We start from the raw sequence: 21,719 nt of genomic DNA on the forward strand, positions 1-21,719 counted from the left end.
CTTTGACTCTAGACATGACTGCGATGGAGACAAAGATTTCAGATCAGAAAGTTTCAGACCCAAGCAAAATGCACACTTGCTCACATCTTTCTCTATTTCCTTCCACCCCTATGGTTTTGGAAAAATCCTATAAGAGCAACGTTGCTAACAAATAGAGAAAGAATGCTATTTGCTGAATATCTATTCTCATTTTTTTATTAAAATACCCTCAGCCTGTTGAGGATTAAATACAAAATACAGTTTAAAACTGTAGGTAGACTTCTAAATTTTTGTAATTGTAGGTTTCTGATAATTTCCTTAGCCAGAGAATAGTTGGGGAAGATTCTAAATGAGGAAAGGTATTGTGTTTCTTTGCCATGTAAGGATGACCTATCCCACCTCCCACAGTGCTCCCCCCCCCCAAGTCAGGAAATTTAAAAGCCTGGATTGCAAAGTACTGAGCCGTTTCCTTGCATAGAAATGGGTGAAACTCTGAATTTGCAGACTGCCATCACATTTTTTTTTCAGGCAAGGCCTCAGGTTTAGAGTCAATCAATGCTTTATTTATTTGTTCTAGAAGTGGGTGTGTTTAATATTCTGATGACAGCAAGGGAGACCTTCCGCCTCCCTCGTGTTGATTCCAAAATCCTCCCTTTTCTCTCTCCGGCTGCTTCATCAGGCTGCCCTAAAGAGAAGCCTTTGGTTGGGGGTATTGTTTTGTTTTGAGATTTAATACTGCATATACTTCAACACACCACACTGGTTTCAACAACATATAAAAGCTATGATATTTAATATTCAGTTTCAGAACCTTGGCCAAAAGATGAGATTATTATACGAAGAAACTAAAAATGACGCTTAGGACAATAAGAACTTCCGTCGAATCTACCCTTCTTCATAATTGTAACACTTTTGCTTAAGCCGCTGTGTGGCCCGTTCCCCTGGTGGGCTCAAAATACGCGAGACAATCCGAGAAAGGAGGTGTGAAAATGACGTAATACGTCTGAATTTCTGCCCCGCGTGAGTCCGCTTGGCGTTTCGGAGTTACTCGTTGGCTACGCCTCCAGGGCGCCCTCGGAGCGCGGTGCGGGGGGCGGGCGGTTCGGCCCGGCGGGCGGCGGCCCGGCGGGTGGGCCGCGGCGGGGAGTGCGGGCCCGGGCTCTGACGGTGGGGGAGGAGAACTTTAGCCAGCACAGTTCCGAGTCCAGAACTGCTAGCGCCCCTCCCCGGGCTTGAAAAGGGGGAGGCAGTGCAGGACAGTGAAGGACCGGAAGCCTAACCTTCTTGAGCTTTACGATACGTTCACTTTGGGGTTTGAAACTAGGATCTGTTTTGCTCCACAAGTCGCTGCTAGGGCGGCCACCAAACCTCTCCGGCCCTCGTGGAAGCCGGCTAGTGCTACGAGGCGTGGGGTCCGCGTGGACGCGCCATTTGGGCAGTGAGAACAGACAGCGCCATTCACGAATGTCCTCCAGTTTAGGACTTTTTAAAGAAAGTCTTTCTCGAAGGTCTGAGTGGGGAGACCCAGGCGTGAGCGCCTCCAGCCAGGAGCCCGGGGTACGACCGGCTCCCCTCCCCTTCTGACCCCGCGGCCAGAGAGCGCAGCGCGGACCAGCGGCCGGAGGGCTGTGAGGACGGCGCGGGAGGCCGCGCCCCGCAGTCTCGGTCTCCCAGCGCGGGTAGGGACCCGCTGCAGTTGCTCTTGTGCCCCACGAGTCTCGGTGAGAAGGACGCACTGTCAAGACCGCACTTCCAGCCGAGCGGGCGAGCCAGGGCCTGCTCCCGCCTCCCGCTGGGGAGGCGCCGGGCGCAGCGTGCTCCAGGCCCCCAGCGAGGGCGCGCTTCTTGGGATTCGCGCTGCGCGGTTGGCCTGGGGGTTGGGAGAGAGGGCAGCATACAAGATCTTTCCCAGGATGGGAAGCCCCGCTTCCCGCCAAACCGGGTCGGGTAAACAGGCCGCGCGAACGTTCCAGGGAACTGGAAGCCCAGAGACAAGCTGGCAGCCGCCTGCCCCGGCCAAATAGGGTGAGTTCCAGTTTTAAAGCAAATCTCAAGCGTAGCGTTTTGGCTGATGAACTCAGCTTCTACTTCTAAGAAGCAAATCAAAATTCGGGTGGAAAAGGCTAAAGGAGTCCTGCTCTTTCTCCAAAGAGCTGCACACACCCCATCCTTCACACTGCCTGCATTACTACAGCGATGAAATGTTTCTTTTGTGGGATATGTTAGATAAATCTCAACCAAAGCTATAATTGAAAAAAAAAGAGAGATATTTTTGCCACTGTCCCTCTGCACGTTATAAGCTTGCGTGCTGTCTCTATCACTCTGTGCATAGATAGATGCATATATATTTGCTGGAGTGTATACTGTGGGCTTAAATTTGTATTCTAAAACTCAGCAAAAATAGTCGTAGACCCCATCACATATGCTCTGCTTAAGCATGCCAGCCTTCCCATAGGCCAATTAAAATGCTATTTTCTTTTATTTAGAATCTCCAAAACAGGAGCACACTGTGCTTTTAGATGAAGCTACTCTGCCTGTGGAAAAAAAAATGGTGTGCATACATTGTATTTACAGTGGAATGTTTAAAATTCATTTATTTCCCTAATGTAAGCTGACTTCAGGGTATGGGGTTTGTCTTCTTGCGGGGGGGGGGGGGGCTTTAGGCCCAGTCAGTTCTTGGCTCCTAGAGTAGTGCCTGATACTGTAAAACACTAAATTTGGACAGATTTACACAGAACAGAAGCTTTACTCTCACCCTTCGAATTCCAACTGAACAGCTTTAGGGGTTTTTCTATGTTCCAGACCGCCTGAATGTTTTTCCAGGTTGAATGGTTGAGCCTTAGCCTATGGCAGCTCAACTAAAATCATGACATAATTAGGCACAGAAATGAGATGTGTCATCAGGTGTGTATGTGTGTGTATCCACACTGTGGAACAAAGACATTTGATTTTTAAAGATACAGCTACTATAACCTTGATGAAACAGTGTGTATGTATATATATATATATACATGTACATGTATATATATATGTACATATATATATATGATAAAAACTTGGAAATGAATTTTATGTGTAAGAAAGGCATATTTTATGTGTAGTCCTTTACTTGAAACTGTCTTCACAGTTTTTTTCTCTAAACGATATTTTTATGAAGACAAGAAATAAGGAAAGAAGATATTCAAGACCATTTTCCCAGACACCATCTGAATGAAACTGATTTCTTCCCATTGAGACAGGCATGGATTTTCCTCTAACTTGAAAATAAATGACTACTTTTTACATTGGTAGAAAAACCACTCAGAAAACTGCTTTCCCCCTCTGCTAATGAAAAGTATATTACATTTCCCCCAAATGAAACCCAGACTTCTTTAACTGGACTGCCAGGTATATCACCATTAATAAATAGCATTTAAGTGCTAATTTGGGAGATGGGAAGCTCCTCTGGTAGGTCTTGACTGCACAGAATTATGCTTATAACAACACAAATACTCTTCAGAACATAAACTGAGAAAATATTCAAGTCAAATACATATGTACATTCTGCAAAAGCAAAGAAATTTGCATTATCAGAGTTAGGACAGAGAAGAGACTAAAAATAATGCTCCCTGTTTGCTAAATCCATTCATAGCTGGTAAGAATATTAAGGACTTTTTTCCCATATAAATTTAGCCGCAGATATGAAGCTTGGTGCAACTATGACACGTACCTCCACAGCACCCAAGAAACCTGAAATAGCTAGGGTACTCCCTATATCTCCCTTCCCCTACAGGTGTTGCTTATGGAGAATAGTGGAAAGTACAACGTTCTGAGTTAAACAAATATTTAATTTGCTCCATGTCCAAGGCAAATCCGATTGCGGGCCAACATATGGGCTCCAGCTTGAAGGATACGGTCATTGTCGGAGGTTTTAGCTGAGCCAAAAAGACTCTGGGTCATCCTCCTTCCCAAGAAATGGGGAGAGACTGCGTTCTGCTTCCTTCTAGGACCCATCACAGGTTAGAGTTCCCTGAGGTGGACCCAGAATGGTTGATCTGTATTTAGAATTTAACTTCTTATTTGGCTGAGTTCCTTTAGGGCAGGCACGATGATTTACTGATATGGGGTCCCCATATTTAGCACCATGCCTGGAACGTGGTAAACACTTGATACAGATCTGATAAATCACTTAAATTTTTCAGTTCCTCGTGAAGAGGCTCTCCTTAGTTAGAGTCTCTGGGTCTTTAGGGGGCTGCAGAGCACCTAGATATGTGCCCTGCTGTCATAGCCATGAGCCACATGTGGCTACTGGTGCTTGGAATGTGGCTTGTCCAATTGAGATGTAGTTTAAGTATAAAATATTAGATTTTGAAAACTTAGTATAAAAAAAAGAATATAACATATCTCATTAATAATTTTAATATTGGTTATATAATAATACTATAAATAATACTTTAGGTATATTGGGGTAATTAAAATTGATTTGTGGTAGACTACTTTTAAGATCACTCCCAATAACCTATATGTGTAATTCCCTCCCCAAGAATGTAGGCTGGACTTAATGGGTCAATTCTAACAAACAAAATATGGCAGGAGTGATAGAATATAACTTCCAAGTTGAGATTACAAAATCTACAAAATGCAGCTTCTATCTTGGGTGTTCCTTCTCCCCACATTAGCTTGCTCCCTCTCCTCTATTTCAGAGCCCTGTGACCAGTAAAGGCCATGCTGAAGATGCCAAATGGAGATGAGAGGCCCTGGAGGATGAGAAGTCATGTGGAGGAGAACTGAGACACACCAGCCACCAGCCAGCACCAAGTGCCAGCCATGTGAGTAACACTTTTTGGAAGCAGAACCTCTGGCCCCAGTCAGTGTAGCCTGGCCAATAGCTTGACTGCCAACCAAGAAGAAACCCTGAGCCAGAAATGATCCCGCTAAACCACTCATGCCCAAAAACTATAAGATAATAAATGTGTGTTTCAAGCTAAGTTTTGGAGTAATTTGTTACACAGCAATAAATAACCAATACACAATTATGAAAATTAATTTCAGCTTTTACTTTTTACAACGTGGCTGCTTGGGTGGCTTAGTCAGTTGAGCGTCCAACTCTTGATTTCAGCTCAGGTCACCATCTCAGGGTTGTGAGATTGAGCCCCGTGTCAGGCTCCATGCTGGGTGTGGAACCTGCTTCAGGTTCTCACTCCTTCTCCATCTGCCCTCCACCACTAGTGCTCTCGCTCTCTTTGTCTCTCCCCCCTTCTTTAATAAAGCAATATGGCTACCAGAAAATTTTAAATGTCCTGTGTGGTTCACATTCTATTTCTTTTGGACAACACTGGTCTCTGTGGCTCAGATGGGACACAAGTGCTCCATGTTTAATTTGGAACTCTAGGGAGCTGGACTCTAATTTATGATTTGGAAAACCATGAACTATTTAGGTGTAAATCTTACAAAATATGTTAAAATCTATAACCCCTTGGCTAAAGCAATTTGTGATATTTCCTTATTAAACAACTGTGGATTGTGTCAAGAGTTACTCTATTTCCAGTTTAGCCCCTACATAGCTGGAAACTGCACCCAGAGAGACTACGTTAATGTCCCCTCCAGCGCTAACATTTTATGATTCAACAACTGCTCACTTCAGCGATTTCTTGCTGCCAAGGAGCAATGGTGATGCTGGTGATAGCAATTTCAGCGTTTCTTGTGGTATTGAACCAACATCAGCAGCTCCACTTTTCTCAAATAGCAAAGAGTGTGGCAAGTGGATCAACGTGAGAAATAGACAGTCTGAGACAAAGGAACACTCTCCAGCACACCCCCTAATTGCTCCCACAGTCCTCTGCGCCCCTCCACAGCCTTTCCTGGAATTCTTACATCTCTGGTCTTCACCATTCCTGACTTTGACAACACCAGAAAACTGTGTTTTCATTTAGGAGTTTTGTAGCTAAGCTGGGAGTTGGGAAGAAACGAAAAAATTAGTTTTCTATTTATTTGTATTTGCAGAACCACAGAGAGCCAAGGTGATAATTAGAAAAACATTTTAGAAAGCTGTATTTTCTATTGGATTTTATTTTTCCAATACAGTGACAAGTTCTTATAAGTTTTCAATGGCTAAACATATCAGTTTCCATCTTTTGACCAGACGGCCACTTATTTGATTCTCTTTTGCTCCAGCTCTTTACAAAAAATCATGGAATAAGAGCATGTTACAAAATGAACATCATCGTCTGTGCTTTTCTTCTACATTTAATTAAGAAATTCTCTTCCTATGTCTTAAAGGCACTTTATTTTGGCAGCATGATTGCAGATGTAATTAATAATAGAACTTCAAAGGGGGATGATTTCTCTAGTAACATTTTGACCAGAAGTAGATGGTCTTTTTTTTTTTTAAAAAAGATTTTATTTATTTATTTGACAGAGATAGAAACAGCCAGCGAGAGAGGGAACACAAGCAGGGGGAGTGGGAGAGGAAGAAGCAGGCTCCTAGTGGAGAAGCCTGATGTGGGGCTCGATCCCGGAACGCCAGGATCGTGCCCTGAGCCAAAGGCAGACGCTTAACGACTGCGCCACCCAGGCACCCCGAAGTAGATGGTCTTTTAACAGACTATCATTGATAGTTTCAGTCACTTAAAAGTGACCCCTGATGAATATTGTTGAAAATATTCCAGCTTTGGATTTATTGGGTGATTAAGTGAAGGGCAAGGGACTGCTACACAGGCCATCATTCCATAAATATTAGTGGATAGTGGCTGCTCTGAAATTTTGTATAAAAAAGCTGAACAGGGGTGCCTGGGTGGCGCAGTCATTGAGCGTCTGCCGTCGGCTCAGGGCATGATCCCGGCGTTCTGGAATCAAGCCCCACATCAGGCTTCTCCGCTGGGAGCCTGCTTCTTCCTCTCCCACTCCCGCTGCTTGTGTTCCCTCTCTTGCTGGCTGTCTCTGTCAAATAAATAAATAAAATCTTAAAAAAAAAAAAAAAGCTGAACAGATTGCTAGTATATAAATTAGCATTACTTTGGCAAGTGACATGTATTTTTTTATTATATTTATTTCTATTAGGTCTTTAATTGCCAAATTTTTGTAACACTATTTTCATGGATTTTAGGTTTTTCTTTGGAGGTTGAGTTTTAATCCCATGAGGGAATGGTAAAGTGATGTCACTTACATTGAGACAATTACAAATCAGAGCTTTATATTAAGTGATGATTTCAATTCTAGATTTTGATTTTCAATTTTCTAAATCTACATAATTTTTTCCTAAAAAAAATTGTTAACATTCATCTAACTACACAAAATAAGAAAATCAGCTTTTCCAAGTTTTCAAAATAATGAGATTAAAATCGTGTGTGTGCTATTCTGTTTTCCATAGGCACCAACCCAGACATTGCTTCACAGAACTAAGCAAGTTGGCTTTCAAAACATACTGAACAGATGCTTCTGATAACTTTTTGAAACAAGTAATGAACAGCATAGTATGTTAGAGTATGCTTCTTTAAATGAAGGTCTAAGAAGTGATGGTTCTTGGCTTTTCATTTTTATTCTCACTTATTCTCATTTTAAAACCAATTTTCTTTGCCTTAGCATTTAATATTAAGCAACATCCACCCAACTCTTGGAGAGTTTTTTTTTTTCACGTTTGCCAGCACCCCATAAAAAAATTTTTTTAAATAAAGAAAGCCATTACTTTACCAGTGAAATTCTATTACTTCAGGAAATGATGATTTATATTATAAGGGTTTAGAACCTGGAAATAAACTTCAGCTCTTGGAAATCAATCAAACCATTTTCAGGCCTTTGCCTCCTCTTTAATCCTCCTCCTCATCCACTGTTAGACCATCTCCCATCCTTCCCCCGCCGCACACGGTCTCATTCTTCATTCTCTGTGACTCTCTCTGAGGCAAACCCTCTACCTGCGGAGATTCTACGCCTGCAGACCTGTGCCGATCCCTGAGCCTTAGCCTAATCCAGCCTCTGGTGAATAATCCTGTTCCTTCCACCCCCCCCCCCCAGCTGCATGTTAGGGTGCTCTCTCTTCCTCTCTTCCTTGCCTATGCCAAAGAGGACTCACAAGGAGCTTGCCAGATAGACCCAGCTTTAGCGAAGGAAAGTGCTTCCAGAGCGAGGAAAGGAAGAAGCAGTTTTTCTCAAGACTTAAATTAATGTTAAAAAGAAGGAAAAGAGTTGACATGCAGTTTTCAGTGTGTGCAGGATGCTTCCAGTCGTCTTTCTAAAAGCCTTGCCTGCTGCCGCCCCAGTGTCCCCAGGGCACTCCCACATAATTTGCTGTTACCGGCCATGCAAATATTTTTCTAAATCGCAATTCAAACTCAGCCTCACAAACAGGTGCCTTTTAGTGCAATCAGGATAAAATACACATGTGGCTATTATTCTGTTGCTTTGAAAAGGTGATGAAGGGCATAGGGACTATCAGGCCAGGCCATCCCCATCCTTGGGTAATTTGCCATGAGCCTCAGTGTGGATCCAGACCCTCCCTTTGTTTGAGATCCAGCACGTGATCCTACAGATGACTGACAAGGGCAGACTTGTAACAACATTATTTCAGGAGGATAATAACCAGCCATCATAAATTCCTTTTTTAATCGTTTATTGCAGGTTGTAGACTCTTAACCATGACTTTATTTTACAGCACCAAAGAAAGTAGTTCCTTGTTGCTGCTAGTCTCTAAAACCACTGTAAGACGTTATAGTACCCTCAGAGAAAACCTAGCCTTTCATGAAATGAATCATAAATAGTTGAGTTAAGAGAACCACTGTTAAAGAGAAAAAGAGAGGAAGGGAAGAGAAAAATATCTGTCTGAGATACAAAAGAGATGTTTTGGGAGCTGCTTCCATGCAAATAAAATTTGAACCCAACTTTCATGGCCACCCTTCTAAGTCTTACTTTCCTGGGTGATAAATGAAAGTGAACAAAGAAATCTCTAAAAGCTTTAACCATAACTATGTAGAAAAATGAAAATGAGTTAGGAAGTAGCTCATTCTGAGATCTGAACGAGGCACTCCCTGTTTCGTTTCATTTCGTGTTCTGTTGGGGATACACCACTTCATGACTAATTCCTTGCATGAAAGAGCGACATTACAATTTTCACTAAAAATCTCATGTTTTCTTAGGATTTTTACATCTTGACTTCAAGTCATGCTATAAGAAGTCTTCACCACTGTGAGTTCTCATAGTTTCAGACCACACAGCAGTACCTATGCCGTCAGTGGTCATTATGAAATAGAAAATAATTTTATAGCCATTGAATTAGAGGAGATAGTTTATAAGAGCATGTATATCTCTTTTTCTTTTCCTTTAAAAATCTGTTGGTTTTAGTTGGAAAAATATATAAGCCCTGAAATATCTTTTTGAAAAACAATTCTTGTGAAACACACATAGAGTTAAAGCCATGAAAGTCAGGTACATATGTGACTAATCATATTTTTGATATATCTCTCTGTCTAATCATTAACTTGAAATGCCATATAAGAATTTGTAATCCACAGTAAATTATTTCACAGAAATAATTTAAGAGGGCTGCTAATGTGAAACATTCTAGTTTCCACCAGCAGTTTGCTGCCAAACGTTATAGAAAAAAAAAGGAATCCCAGATATAAGTTGACATAAATTATAGTGAATATAAATCTCTAATGATCAAGTGGCGGTTAGAGATTATTGCATTTAGAAAATAGGGAAAAAACATATTAAACACCATAAAGTCTTTCCAGGGTCCATTTTACATATTAGGAAACTGGATCTTTAAAAATCCCCTCAAAGCCTTTTAACTTCTTTGTTTAATGCCCTACATTCAAAGTTGTACATTTCAAAATATATTCTAATAGTTGAGTTTATTTAGCATAGAAAATAGAGGGGAAATCATATTTTAATTACCAGAGAGACTGCCTAAGCTCTATTTTTAAAATGTAAGTTAGAAAATTTAGCTTTCAAACTAAAACCTTTCACTTTTTTCAAATGTTCTTCTCATAGTATCCTTTTTGCAGAAAAAATCAGAATAACTCCCAGCGATAATTATCCAAGTAATAGTTATGAGAGGTTTTTTTTCCCCCTCTTTCAGATTCTTAGGTTTTCTGTAAAGCTGGAAACATTTGAGTGGAAATAATGTTCAGATTATAAAAAGCAGCAGCACATGAGTGAAATCAGGCAGAATTGGCCTGACAGGGGGTCAGAAACCAGAAACAGTGACATGCAGCCACTCAAATGGCAACATTATTCAGGTAGAAATCCATAATTAGCTGATTTTTTTTTTTAGTTTAAAGGATTACTATAAAGTACAGAAGGAAAATAGTAAGGCTGGTTGAGAAAATTAATTCCCTTTCCAAATCTTCATCCTTTCCTTCAAGATGTGACTCCAAAGAAAGACAATTACGTCAAAGAAGGTTAGAGGCCTAATTCTGAACACTGCCTTTTAAGCACATTCTAGAGGCCTATTAGACGTCATGTAAACTGTAGACAGCATTTCTACCACCCCAATACCAAACAGCTGTACACCAGCTTCTTGAGAGCAGAAATGGAGACATATGCATTTAACATATTCCAAGAGTATAGTCACAAGGGGAAATCTACCTTTCACCATCTATGGCCATTGTGCAACTCTATCCAAGAACTCGATGCAGATATTTATGTGATATCTCCACTCTTTCTCCCCGCAGGCTGGTGGAGATTTAAGGAAAATCTCTGGGGAGGCCCCTGCAGAGTCAGTGTTCTAACATATGAATGGTGTTGATGGAAAAAGCTGAAGTGCTTTTTTGAGCATGAATCGGACTATCGCCACGTGAGTACGTCAGAGAATTTTTTATCAATCTTCCTAAAAATATCTATAGGTATAAAATTTATGGTTGTTATGCATACTAAACATTTTATCTGTGCTTGTTTTTTGCTTGTTTGTTTGCTTTTGGTAAGGTGTGATCTTGACCCATTCCTTTGGGGAATATCTTAATATGCACTCAGATTCTAGTAATGGGAAAGTAGAGTCACGGGATAAAGTGAATAGTGGGTGATTTTTGAAAGTCAATTTAATTGACTTTGGGAAATTGTCCCACATGGCTAGATTAACACCTTGCTGACTATTAAGGAGGGGAAATACAACTAACGGGCAGAGTTGCAATAGTGGTATTCCGAAGGAGACAGTGTTAGAGATGACACAATTTTTTCATGAGTATAATTTGCATAGTTAAATCAGTATAAAATTAGCATGCTTGAGTATAGAGCATTTAATGAACATAGAACAGGCGTGATAATGCAGTCACATAAGAAACCATGATGTTTTAGTACAGAACTTTATTTTTTATTATTATTTTTAAAGATTTTATTTATTTATTTGACACACAGAGAGAGAACACAAGCAGTCAGAGAGGCGGGCAGAGGGAGAGAGAGAAGCAGGCTCCCAGGACCCTGGGATCATGACCTGAACTGAGGGCAGACGCTTAACCAACTGAGCCACCCAGGCGCCCCTAGTACACAACTTTAATGGTATGCCAGAAAGGCATGTCAGAAAGGCTGGATTCTAATTCGACTCTGTTCTTTACTAGCTTTCTGACTGTGGCTAAATTCCTCATCAGAAAGAAATGGAGATGATCATACCCGTCCTTACCTCACAGTTATTATGAAGATCAAATAAGAGAACAAATACAAAATTGCTTTGAAAACTGTCAAACACTCAGAAGCACAAGATACTATTATTACCATATTCTCCACCATCCTGCAATAATAGGATGCCATTTTCATGTCAGTGCTAATGTAGGACTCCCACTGGGAAAGAAAAATCAAAAGAATGCCATTGCCTCCACTCCTGCTCTCTGGAAGGAGCCCTCTGAGGGCAGAGGAAGGGCCATGCTCCCTCTGTGAGCACCACCCACTGCTCTGGATGGACACCCTGTGCCCAGGGTGTTCTCCAGGAGCAGGGGTGGCACTCTCGTGCCCACAGAGAGGGCATGGCTCTACAAATCATCCTCCACCTGCCTGTCTCCCACATAGGTTAATAACAAAAATCCTCTCAGACTTCCCACATCAGAATATATGTTCGGATGATAGAGAAGTTTCAAATAGCCAAAACTGCCTGGCCCGTTTTCTCTTTATGCAACAGTAGTGCATTTACTGCTTCTCTACTCTGCTCACCCTTCCTGCAAAATATTTATATTTAAAGTGTGTTCAGTAAATTGTTACCTAGTAGTGATTTTAACCACGGGGTCCTGGGGGCAGGGGGGAAGGCCTTAAAAATGTTAATTATTTGGAGCATAGAGCTTAACATTCTGGACTCCAAGATGGTATTTAAGCCTATTTAGATTTTCTCCAGATTCTTTAAGGCTAATGCAACTTCTGAATGTATCTAGTAATCTCTAATTATTTGTGGAAATGGTAGATGTGAGAAGACCAGATTAAATCCACAGATAATCCCAAAATCTCATTTTAGCCAACAGTATGGCTCTTTTCCCACCAAGCACAGCACTAGAAGCACCATTAAGAAAAGCTGAGTGGAGTTTCAAGCTCCCTATTCTCCTGCCCACCCTCTGATGGAGATGTTAATGAATCAGCCAAACTGCCAGAAAAGAAGCCAGGAGAAAGGAAAGTGAAAAATCAGGAGCCTGGGCCACTGCCAAGCTAGAAAAGCAGACGCTGAGGAGCTGGAAGGCCCTGGAGTCCTAGCATAAAGGAGCAACCCACAGAGCCACGCCTTGGGAACACTGGGTTCCAGGTTCCAGGAGTAGGGCCGTCCTATTTGGTGGTGCTGCCACACTCAGATGGTGCTCTCTGCCCAGTGTGACCAGCCGTGTGTTCACCCAGGGTGAACAAGACCAAGCTATAATCAGGACCCTGTTTTCCTGGCTCATAGTAGGAAGGACCAGGCAGTGGACTGATCCAAGCGCTCTCTCCTCACTTGAACACAGTTTGCCAACAGGATGAGGAAAGGAGGAGGAAGACAAAGACTTTCTTTTCAGGACCACTTTGTAAATACCACTGGCTTACATTTTAGTGGTTTCCCCCTCTTGGTGCTTTCTGGTTTTTCTACTACCATGGTTTATTAAGGTCATAACAGCAAATGTCTCACAATCCTTTTGAACCCAGGTGTAGTTTGTTTTTTAAGATTTTATTTATTTGAGAAAGAGAGAGAGAGCAGTAGCAGGGGGAGGAGCAGAGGGAGAGAGAGAGAGAAACAGACTCCCTGCCTAGTGCAGAGCCCAAGGAGGGGCTCAATCCCAGGACCCCATTCGCACGACCTAAGCCAAGTCAGCTGCATAACCGACTGAGCCCCCCAGGGGCCCCCCAGGTGTAGTTTTAATGAATATAAAAATTGTACATGGTCTAGTCTATAAGGGTTATCTGAAATTTCAAAATAAATATAATTAGTGAAACATAGTGCAATTCATTTTAGAATAAATTTTTTTAGCAGACGAAATATTTTATGAAGCAATTTAATGTCTACTAGGTTAAAAAACACACACACACACAAAAACGCTGTTTGATTTTTGATAGCCTCAGCCCCACCCCCCTTTTCCTGGGCCATTTGCGTTTGTGTTGGGCTCTGTAGCCATAACTGTAGCGGAGTTTCGGTTCAGATGCGTCAGGAATTAATTTGGAAGCAGGAAGAGGCGAAGTGGAGACGATTTGATGAAGGGAAGAGAGCCGTTTACTTTAACGTTTTGGGGTGGAATGATGGAAATCTGTGGAAGTCTGTACTAGGAGATAGAGCTGGCGTGGAAGAGCTACGGTTGGCGAAAACAGAACCAGGAGTGGTGTCCAGTCAAGTAGATGTAAAAAGCTGGCCCCTGAATTTAAACTCTCTGAACCACAGAGCTTAGCATTTGCATAATCGATTTATGTTCTAAATGATGTCCCTTAGACTCTCAACACCTCCAGGACGTGGCGTCTGCAGACCGAGAGTAATGGCCCGACGCCAGAGGCTGGGAGGGCAGATGTGGACCTTGGGCAAGAAGGGACACAGGGACCTTCCCCTCGGAGGCTGCCGTGATGGCCCCTGGCTCTCGGGGGCTGCGGGCCCCTGGCCGGCACGGGCAGCGGCGGGAGGGTGCGGCGCATCCGGGGCTCCGGGCCCCAGTTGCCTCGGGGGTCAGAGCCGGGTGTGGAGGCGGTGGCGGCGGGTGGCTCAGGCGGAGCTCTTTCCGAGGGTCTGTTCCCGCGCCCTCCGCCCGCCGGGGTCCCGGCCGCCTGCGCCCCCGGCTCCCCTCACCCGCGCGCCGCCAGCTCCTCGGTGGGCCAGTGTCCTTAGTCCTTCTTTCCTGCCCCCCTGCGGCCATCGGGGGCAAAGCAGCGCGACCTCTCCTCGGTCCGGGCAGCTAGGGCCGCCGGCGCTGCCACCTCGGCAGTGGGCACCCAGGCCGCGAGCGGATGCGCTGTGCTTGGGCGGACGGGAAGGGCTGCGCTCTGAGGGGGGACAGCAGGGATTCCTGCGGACCGAGACGCCCCCTGGGATCTTCGAGAAGTTTCAGGCAACTCCGCACCGCACCACTGCCCCTACGCGCCCATCTAAGAGTGGCGAGGACCCGCGGGGACACGCTTTCCACAAGGCCAGGGCCGGCCGCTTCCTTACAATAACTTGAGGAGCCGTTGAGGGGTGGGGGCAGTGGGTCTGCAGTGTGGACGTAGGAGGTGGGGTGTGAGGGGATTGCAGCCTGGGGTTTAAGGCAACACGAGTAACCTGTAGCCACCACTTTTGCAGACCCGGGCTTAGGTGTTGACTTCATTTGAAGTCCCCGCTTCACTGTCTGCCAGCCTAGAGGGAGTTACAAATGACGTCCACATCCTGGCAGTCCGTGGGTGCGCAGCCTCTCTCTTAGCCAATGCAGCTAGCGAGGTTATGGCTGCCAGGAAATGTGTTTCCTATCCAACATTTCTCACACAAAGACAAAAAAACGAATGTGTCTAAAAATGGTGAACTTCCTGTCTAGGCTTCCCTTACCCACCCTGGTTCCTCACTTAGGAACAAGACTTGAGTAACAAAGATTAGTTGGAGACTGATTTTCCTTCATACATCCCAGATTTCTGCTGGTTCAGTGTCCTGTGTCAGGTGAAATTATTCATGAGGCTCTGAACAGAGTTGGTAAGTCTTCCTCCTTCCTCCTAGAAATTCCAAGTGGATTTAAATCACTCCCTGGTTGCTGCAGAGGGTCTGTGTTTTATGGGAGTTCTCTAGTGAGCTTTGAAGTATTTGCTTACCAAATCTGTTTCTCAGCTTCCAGCTCCTGAATAAATTACCCACCCCTTCTCTCTGCTGCCGCTCCCCCTGCCCCCCTCAAGTGTGAACAGTGGAGATGTTCTCTGGACAATAGCTTGGAATCAGAGCTCTGGGACCTATCTGTTAGCTGCCAGTCCTGGGACACCCATTTGCTACATGCTTGAGTGAGAGATTTCAAATGTCTAATGGAACGTGCAGGGAATTGGGGCCCTTGGACCTTATTCTGTGCACAGATTTATCCCTTTCTCACAGGATCACTTAACTAGTGTCACCGTTTAGTATCTTGAGTCCGGTCGCCTTGTCAGGAAAATGGCCATTAGAATACTCATACTTTACCCACACTTTAGAGAGCACATTAAAATCCTCGTGTTGAAAACATCTTGGAGCTTCTGTGAGGATTGCCACTTGCCAGAGGTTAGTGTTAATTGATGTCAGGCAGGTCTGTTGCAAAGACTGTAAGCTTTTATTTATTTTTTGTTTGTATAAGGGCCAGAGAGGGTGAAGAGAAAATGGGCAGCTAAGGCACTTTGGGGAGCCAGGCGGCATTTCCATGATCTGCCAAGCTACTTAAAAATGCATTGCCATCCAGCCTTCTGGGTGATCAGGGTGGGACATGGCTAAGTTGTGAGTTTCAGGGCCTGCACTTATTGTCCCCATGCTTAACGTGCCACTAGAATCACCATTTCTCTCATTCACACAATGTGTTCAAGAGGTAATTAAAGACTTCCCAGGAGATTCGCAAGCAGAGCGCCACTGCTGGAGTTGAGATTGGTCACATTCCTATGATTCACCTCACCAGGGGCCTCAGCTGCACAAGGATTCCTTGATTCTCCAGCTGGGCCTTCCCAGGAAAGGACAAGGACTCTGTGACCCTCTTCTTATTTAGAGTTTTACCAAAACAACATCATCAACAACAACAAAAACTAAAACAAATAAGAAATCAAAATACACGAAAGCATAGACATCTGGCAAGTTTACAAAGCACAGATTTCTTACCCTAAAATAATTAAAGCCTGTCAGACTTGGCTGAGGCTGCCTCTGGCTGGGCTCATGGCTCCAGATTCCTTGTTGCCCACATCACTGCTGAGTCATCAGAGGAAGGAGTTCCTGCCACTCTGTTCCCTGGTCGTCTTCTTCAGGGGCCTCAGCTTGGCTGGACTCCCACTTTTGAGCATTTCCCAGTCCGGAGTTGAGGTTCCTCCCTGCGCCCCTTGGCAGTCCCAGGATTTTCCAGAGCGGCATGCAGGGAAGTTTGGGCCCTCACCTGTCACTCTCTACTCTCAGGCAGCTGGCCCAGGCAGCAGGCCCCAGCCCCACCCATCCAGAAGCCTGTCTACTTTGTATTCACCCCTCCTCTCCCCTCCCCACCTCTCCCCAGCCAGCCAGCACCGCTGAAAACCACCTGTTTTGTGTTTTGAAAGCCTGGAAGCACCCCCATCCTCCACCCTCACAGACCTCCCACTGAGTTCCAGTTTCCTGTCCAAACTCCAGATTTAAGTTCTCGACTCCATTGAAGAACATAGGAGCTTGCTGCATATTCAGGCCTGGCCTTCCTGGAGCGGAAATAGAAAAATGCATGGGGGAGTTGCCAATGGTCCCCCTCTAGGGGGGAGAGTGGTCTTGTAAAGTTCTAAGCCTGGCAGCCCCTGGGCGAGGGGGGGGGGTGTCCTCAAACTTGTCAGAGGGCAGAGGTCCTCAGACTTGTCAAGCTCATCTCTGCAGGGCACCATGTCACCGATTAGTCCCCTCAAATGTGCTAGAAACAATTTTACAAGCAAAAACTATGCATGTGTTATGGCACGTACTATGAAATCACAACCATCAGTAAACAGATGCAGATACACACACAAAGGAAATGATTGAAGTTCGTGACTGGCAGTTTCTGAATGTTCTGGTGATGCTAATTTGTCCAATGATGTTTTTAGCTTTCTGCCAGCATCTGCTACCAGCTAAGTGGGAGCAGGTGTCAAAGACTGGAGGAAAACTTTTTTTTTTTTTTAAAGATTTTATTTATTTATTTATTCGACAGAGATAGAGACAGCCAGCGAGAGAGGGAGCACAAGCAGGGGGAGAGGGAGAGGAAGAAGCAGGCTCATAGCGGAAGAGCCTGATGTGGGGCTCGATCCCATAACGCCGGGATCATGCCCTGAGCCGAAGGCAGACGCTTAACCGCTGTGCCACCCAGGCGCCCCTGGAGGAAAACTTTTTGAAGGTAAAAAGCTTAAAAGTGACAAAGCTGTCCCATGTAGTAGGCAAATGGTGGCCATCCAAAAGTTACTCCCTCATCCACAGAACCTGTGACTGTGTTGCTTTACATAGCAAGAGGGACTGTGCAGATGAGATTCAGTTAATGATCTTGAGATGGGGAGATGGCCCTGGGTGGGCTCAGTGAGATCACAAGTGTCTTTATAAGTGAAAGGGGGAGGCAGGAGCGTCAGAGTCAGAGGAGGATTTGAAGATGCTGAACTGCTGGCTTTGAAGTTGGAGAAAGAGGCCAAGAGAATGCTGGAAGCCTCTAGAAGATGGAAAAGGAAAGGGAATGGATCCTCCTCCAGAGCCTCCAGAAGAAATGCAACCTGCCCACAAGTTGATTTTAGTCCAGTGGACCCCATTTCAGGCTTCTGCTTTCCGGAACCAGAAGAGAATAAATTTGCGTTATTTTAAGTCACTAAGTTCATGGTCATTTGTTACAATGACAACAGGAAATCAGTACCCTCCGTTAACTTACTTGTTTGTGTGACTTGCGAATGGAACCCTCTCTTTGGATTTGATAGGAACACTCTGGAACAACACGAAGAATTAAACAGCATCCCCGTTCATTTGTTTCAAGAGCTGTCATCTGTCATTAACTTACCGCCATCACTAACCCAGGTCCTGTGCTTAGTCACTGATACACTAGCAAGAACTTTGTGGTGGGTATTGTGATGTACTTGGTAAAACTGAGGCTCAGCATAGTTCAAATACCAGTGCTGACAGGTGGAGAGAAAGGATGCCCGTTCTACTTCAGTGAATTCCAAAGTCCTTGCTATTTCCTCCAGCCCATTTTCTGCCCCTACAAGCCACTCTTCTTCATCCCCAGGCTGTTCTATCTACAGGAATACTCACTCTCATACAGTCAGAGAACTGCCTTTTTCTGCCATTGTAGGTGGCAAGCCACAGTCAAAACTGCTACTTGGAAAGCTCCTTTTGGTTGCAAATAAGGTTTGGGTTGAACCTCCAGTGAGTGGCATGATTGGACATTCTTTATATGCAAACTGGGCTTGGGTCTATCCATTTACAGGATAACATGTCCATTTCAAAGTCCAAGAATGGGGAGATTTAGAAATCCTCTCTCCTGACATGACCTGGGCCGGGTCACCAGGTTTGTAAGCCCCACACATACTTGCAAGGGGTAAGGAAGGCTCCAGGGAGTGACCTGGCTGCTGGACACTTTGTCTGGCTTCAGTGACTGTCAGTCCTGACTGCATTCAAATCCCCTCAGAAGCTAGAGAAATCTGTCGGTGCCAGGTCCCAGGCCCCAGGCAATTAAACCGTCCTGGTGGGGCCTGTGCATCAAGGTACAGGTCGATTCTAATGTGCAGTCAGGACCACTGTAGGATCCCTACCCAGTCGGATTATATCCCTTACCTGCGCTGTGTAGATGCCTGCTGTCACTGTGAGGACTTGTCTGAGGGTGTCAGCCCTGCCAAGCCAGTAACCATGGGAGCTGTCAGAGCCCGAGCGCGCCTGTCAGGAGAGCCGGTAGACCCTCATTCACAGGACACTGCATGGCTGGGAAAGCATATTGGGTCTCTGTCTGGGCAGATGCTTTTTAGGTTGACCAGCCATCTCAGTTTGCCCAGGACTCTAAGGGAGAGGGGTGTTTCCAGAGATGAGACTTTAAGTCCTAAAAACAGGAACGTCTCAGGGATTTTGACAGGGAACTGGAAGTCTGAAGTCCACAGGAGCAAATAATCATGGTTGGGGGGTGCATTCTGGCATCAAGGAGGGGTGTGTCTGTGTGTGAGTGTGTACATAAGTGTGTTCGCATGTGTTTGTGTGTGAAAATTTGGGTGAATGTCACGTGAGTGTGTGTGAGAAATTTGCCTATTAGCATACGGGAATGTGTGCAATATATGAGAGCATGTGTATGCATGTGGATAGGAGTGTGTGACTGTGTGTGTGTGGGCATGTGTTCAAGTGAGAGTGTAGGCATTCTGGGGACAGGAGGCCTCACCAATCCAGAATCGCCCACTATTAGTGGCTGCTAAAACTTCTGAGCATGGGCCAAGCCAGCTGGCCCTGAGTCCTGCCAGAGAGCAGCCCAGAAAAAAATTTGCCCTGAGTGGTTCAGTGAGCTCAGGGGCAGAAACTGTACATTTATTTTGCACTATGACAGTATAATTAGCTTTTCCTCTTGTGAGGAATGAAAGGGCAGTGTGCTTTCTGACAGCTGTGGGAGCTGCCTTCCTGCCTGGATAAATCTAGTATCCCCCGATATTGCTACACCTGTTTAAACAAGGAACAAAATAGGTATTTATTTGAAGTTCAAGAGGCCATGTGAGCCATGGCCTAAATATAGGTCTGGATATAATTATAAAGATACTTAATTCTTTGTTCTAGAAAGACATTTGCAGCCCGCTGTTCTCGCAGAGGCTCTAGCCGTTTCCTTAAACACATGTACTTTTCTGAATGAGTAAAGGCAGGGGTGAGGAAGCATGGTGGAAAGTAGGGTGCAAGTCTGGGGAGAAGGGGGGGAGATGACTCCCAGACCTTGTTGACCATCAGAACTATCAGGAAGGAGGCTTGATAGAGAAGTAGATCTCTGGGTTCTCTCCGGAGATTCTTTCCTTGGGCTTGGAATGGAGGGCAGGAACCTGTATTTTTAAAGCTCCCCAGGTGATTCTGATGATTACCCAAGTTTGGGAACCTCTGATCTAAGGCATTGGGGTGGGGAACTCCTTCCTGTGAGGAATTTCTGGGACTAGGTCAGGAATACTAATAATTGCCATTTCCTGGGCACCCCTCACATGCAGGCATGCATCTTCATTCCCATTTTGTAGATGAGGCAGCTGAATTCTTTCCTTCATTTCTGTAATATACACCGGAGCACCTCAGGGCTTCATCATGTTTTTTAGGTCACAGGCCCTATGAGACTTTGCTGAAAGCTATAATTCTCTCATCATAAAGCAAAACTACACATGCACAGAAGATTTTGCCCAATTTTGGAGGGTTCATGGGGAGCCCCCTGAAGCCTATCCAAGGACCTCTGGTTAAGAATGTCCATCCTAAAGGATATTCCCTAAGGGGAGTCCACAGACAGGCACAATGAGCGTGATCCTCAGCAGCCTGCATGAAGGCTTATGGGGCACTGTGGCAAGGCTAAGAGGTGAGAAGGTGAGGCCTTGGAGGAGCCTGGCTTGAGCTTGGCAGGAAGAAGTCTAGGCAGGGGGAGCTTAGTGATGCTTTTGGGGAGGAGGGGAGAAAGCCACACCCAAGGCAGAAACAAGGAAAACCAAGTCATTAAAAAAAAAGATTCCGTGTGCTTAAAAAGTTAGTCTCTTCCCTCCTCCCCCACCAAAAAAAGGAAGGAAGAAAGAAAAGGATAAGAGAAAGAAATGCTCAACAGAGTGATAGCCTTTGTGATTATTGAAAAATATGTTACACTGAACAACTAAACTATTTTAACACAAAACATAATACTAGATAATTATGCTTTACAATTACAGAAAATATAATTACAGAACAATTACATCATTTAATTAAAATATATTAATTTATGGTTCTCTCCAGATGACGTGGCCCAGTAACAGGAGACCTACGATAAAGTTTCGTGGGAACATCTGTCAGTTTATCTGTGAGACTCTATGCATAGCCTCATTTGCAGATTATGGTCGGAAGTCTAAATTTGAAGCTCTTTGTGAAAATGAGGTTTGAACCAAAGGCACTCCTTCCCAGTGATAGACACTGTCGCAGTGTGCTTGAAGGTCTGTGCAGGGAAAAGTGGGGGAAATGGTTATGTCTGGATCCCACTGGAGAAGGCTCTGAGGCCCCACTGCGTTTCCTCCTTTTTCCTGTAGGGGGAGCTGCTGCAGTTTTGAGGGAAGGTGGAGTCCCAGTAGGGCAGAGGGCAGAGGACTCTGGGTGTGGGAGAAACTGGAGCCTGGGAGACTCGCCAAACAGCAAGTGCAAAGAGGCAGATGCAAGGAGGAGAGCATGGACAAGGGCCAGGGAAGGGCAGATTCCAAGAAAGCAGGATCATCTTCCCCTAGGGGCCTCGGGGAGAGAGAGGAGGCGGAGAGGAGCTCTGGTTTTGCCAGAGGGTGACTGGGCAATGGTGGCTCTGCAGACAGAACCCGAATTCACAGGGTCTGAAGTTGTGGTGGGAGGCAGCGAGGCTCACCCCCTAGGTTATCTCTTTTGTACCTCCTCCCCGTAAGAGTGTCCCGATAGTTCCTCAAAAGACAAATGCTGCAGGCAGGGTCCCCTGCTGGCCTGGCACTGTGTTCCCTGAAGGGTGTCCAGATTCTAAGGAGCACTGCTTTTCCAGTTAAGGAGGTCCCTGTGTCTGCTG

General features: G+C 44.9%; 1 long non-coding RNA gene across 1 annotated transcript in view; it reads left to right on the forward strand.

Annotated features, from left to right (window-relative positions):
- Positions 1 to 1,160: 1,160 nt before the first annotated feature.
- The window catches only part of LOC123800188 (uncharacterized), a 39,726-nt gene continuing 19,167 nt past the window's right edge, over positions 1,161 to 21,719 (forward strand). The window contains exons 1-3 of the long non-coding RNA XR_006781857.2: positions 1,161 to 2,004; positions 4,662 to 4,787; positions 10,626 to 10,751. This is a non-coding gene — a long non-coding RNA (uncharacterized LOC123800188). The remainder of the gene's footprint in view (positions 2,005 to 4,661; positions 4,788 to 10,625; positions 10,752 to 21,719) is intronic.

This window comes from Ursus americanus, chromosome 5 (genome assembly GCF_024610735.1).
Source record: "Ursus americanus isolate L20-20 chromosome 5, mUrsAme1.1.p, whole genome shotgun sequence".
NCBI classification, from domain to species: domain Eukaryota; kingdom Metazoa; phylum Chordata; class Mammalia; order Carnivora; family Ursidae; genus Ursus; species Ursus americanus.